Source organism: Ursus maritimus, unplaced genomic scaffold (genome assembly GCF_017311325.1).
Source record: "Ursus maritimus isolate PB19 unplaced genomic scaffold, ASM1731132v1 scaffold_4, whole genome shotgun sequence".
Lineage (NCBI taxonomy): Eukaryota > Metazoa > Chordata > Mammalia > Carnivora > Ursidae > Ursus > Ursus maritimus.
In genome coordinates this window covers 48492788-48496323 of record NW_024426552.1, presented here as the reverse complement: position 1 = coordinate 48496323, position 3536 = coordinate 48492788, and the positions used below count along the sequence as shown (strand labels likewise).

Genomic DNA, 3536 nt, shown 5'->3' with positions numbered 1-3536 from the left:
AATAATAATAATAATAGGTACATACTCATTCAAACTCACAATCACTGTCTCTGTTACTCTAAGCAAACTTTCCTGAAAACTTTACAGGATATTAGAATTTGAAGCATGTTCACTTCAAATTTTCTCTGAATAGTCACCTTTCTAATTGGTCATAATTCAAAGGACAAAGTAACTATGTTGGCATCATGAAAACCCTGGTTTAGGGTAGACCTTCATTTATGCACTCCTATTTTTATTCACTGCCTCCTACTATATTTCCCCTTACCATCTCCAGCCTCAATGATAAGGACAAAATAGGACTGATAATAGATATAACCAAAAGAATATAAAATTATTCATAAATAAAGACGTATGTAACTTAAGTCTATTAATCATGTGTAATACTTCCCAACACCAAACCTGTTAACAAATCAAAGTCATAATATCATGACTGAGGCAAGACAGAGTTTACCAACAGCAGAACAATTTTTTTAATCTAGATCATTTTATGGAGACCCTCCTGCTGACCCATCATAGATAACTCTAAGAAGAAATCTTCATGATCTTTATTATGGGTCCCTAAAACAGTGCTAGAATGCAGTTTGAAATAAGCCAAAAGTGCAAAGTTTGTTTGGGGGGGAGATATACATATATACATATATTTTTCCCCTGGATCAACCACCAGGAAGGAATTTCAAATTTGAAAATATCTGTAACTTTTTAATTATAACAGTATTGAAGTAACTATATGCATATTCTTATTCCTGGAAGTATATGTTTTGTTTTGTTTTTTTCACTAAAACTGGGAGTCATTTAGATGGCTCTCAGTTTTCAGTCAGAAGGATATATATATTGAAATGCTCCAGGAAAAAGACCAATTATAACATGAAAAAGGACAATGACAATGAATAGATTATTTCAATAAATGGGGAAAATGAACTAGAATCTCAGATTCATTCATCACTAATATCTTTATGAAATCAGCAGGGGGAGGGAATATGTCATGATCACAAACGTGGTTTCTCTGTGGTGAGGCTTATCTATTGCACTTTGGCTGTGCTGACCCCTGCAATTTCCCCAAATATGGGAAATTTGGTTGCACAATTTGTTGAAGAGGGGAACTGCATTCATGCTTTTTGGAGTCTTCTTAGAAGCACTACAGTAAGATCTCTGAGACAAAGTCTGAGAATTTGTGCTCCTTTTCCTTTTTAGTGCTTAGCCCATCAGTGCTTTGGTTAAGTTGCTTTGTGTTTCTCTCTTCCCCCTGGGGACAAAGGGGAGTCACACCAATGTGGACTCACAGGAACTGGTTTACTCTCCTACCTGAAACAACAAAACAAAACAGCAACAAAACCACACAAGATTCATGAAATTCAGATTTCCAAGATACTGGGCGTCAGGCAAAGAGGACAGCCATCCAGGAGACATGGAAACATGCAGGTGAGTGGAGCCCTATAGTTGTTCCACGGTACTGCCTCCAGAGAGTTTGCAAGCAAGGCACAGGGGAGGGGAAACTGAAGAGAAGCCCAGTAGACCTGGTGGAGTTGAGGACACTGAGCTGAGCATCCACAAGACAGCATACAGGGCAGCACAAAACTAAGGAAAGTCAACTAGTGAGAGCTGGGGGGGGGGGGCTCCCCCATGCAGCAGGGTCCTGCTCAGGGCCTCCATTGGAGGCAATGACCCCAATTCAGGGGGCAATTATTTGAAAGCATTAGAGGAAAGAGGGCCTGGTGCTCACACAGTGCTGGGAATAGAGCCTGTCCCCAACAGAGAGACTGAAAAAAAGGAGCCCTCCTAATTCATGCGGCATTAAGTAGAGGACTCAGGGAGGTCTCGCCACAGTATTGGGAACTCATCATTAGCCCTCCACTGAAAACTGCTCTGGACAACTGAACAAGTCATTAAAGCAACACCAGACATGATCAAACTGTTTCGAAGTAACTTAAATGCATCCTGGAACAAAGCTCAAAATCATAGAAAGCACAAACAGATCCAGCAAACAACAAGGTAACATTCACATTGTCTGGCATTCCATCCAGACTCTCCAAGAGAGTGAGGTATGCCAAGAAGCAGGGACATAACCCCTCCTGAGAAGACAGATCAATCATCTGAAAATAACCCAGAACTGACACAGATGTGAGAATCACCAGAGAAGGACAGTTAAGTGTTTATTGTAACTGTATTCCATCAGTTCAAAACATTCAGCAGACCTACAACTATATGGTCAACTAATCTTCAACAAAGCAGAAAAGACTATCCAATGGAAAAAAAGTCTCTCCAACAAATGGCGCTGGGAAAACTGGACAGTAACAGGCAGAAGAATGAAACCGGACCACTTTCTTACACAACATATAAAAATTAACTCAAAATGAATGAAGGACCTAAGTGTGAGACAGGAAACCATCAAAATGAGAAGTTAAGCAGAAACCTCTTTGACCTTGGCCACAGCAACTTCTTATTAGACACATCACCAAAAGTAAGGGAAACAAAAGCAAAAATGAACTATTGGGACTTCATCAAGATAAAAAGCTCCTGCACAACAAAGGAAAAAAATCAACAAAACTAAGAGACTGCCTACAGAGTGGGAGAAGATACTTGCAAAGGATATATCTGATAAAAGGTTAGTATCCAAAATCTATAAAGAGCTTACCAGACTCAGCACCCAAAAAACAAAAAATCCATTTCTTAATGGGCAGAAGACATGAACAGACACTTTTCCAAAAAAGACATCCAGATGGCTAAGAGACAGAAGAAAAGTTGCTCAACATCACTCATCATCAGGGAAAAACAGATCAAAACCACGATGAGATACCACCTCACACCTGTCAGAGCGGCTAAACTTTACAACACAGGAAACAACAGATGTTGGTGAGGTGCAGAGAAAGGGGAACCTCTTGCACTGTTGGAATGAATGAAAACTGGTGCAGCCACTCTGGAGAACACTATGGAAGATCCTCAAAAAGTTAAAAATAGAACTACCTTAGGATCCAGCAACTGCACTACTAGGTATTTACCCAAAGGACACAAAAATACAGATTTGAAGGGGCGCGCCCACCCCAATGTTTATAGCAGCATTATCAACAACAGCCAAACTATGCAGAGAGTCCAAATGTTCATCAACTGAATGGTTAAAGAAGATGTGGTATATATATATATAAATATTATTCAGCCATCAAAAATAACGTAATCTCACCATTTGCAGCAACGTGGATGGAGCTAGAATGTATTATACTATGTGAAGTAAGTCAGTCAGATAAAGATAAATATCATATGCTTTCACTCATATGTGGAATTAAAGTAAGAAAACAGATGAACATATAGGAAAGGGGAAAAAGGAGAGAGGGAAATGAACCATAAGAGACTCTTTTTTTTTTTTTTAAGATTTTTTATTTATTTATATGACAGAGAGACAGCCAGCGAGAGAGGGAACACAAGCAGGGGGAGTGGGAGAGGAAGAAGCAGGCTCCCAGCGGAGGAGCCTGATGTGGGGCTCGATCCCAGAACGCTGGGATCACGCCCTGAGCCGAAGGCAGACGCTTAACGACTGCGCTACC

General features: G+C 40.1%; 1 non-coding gene across 1 annotated transcript; it reads left to right on the top strand.

Annotated features, from left to right (window-relative positions):
* Positions 1–955: 955 nt before the first annotated feature.
* LOC121100562 lies at positions 956–1118 on the top strand. The gene has a single exon (XR_005832319.1). It is a non-coding gene; the product is annotated as a U1 spliceosomal RNA (small nuclear RNA).
* Positions 1119–3536: the final 2418 nt, after the last annotated feature.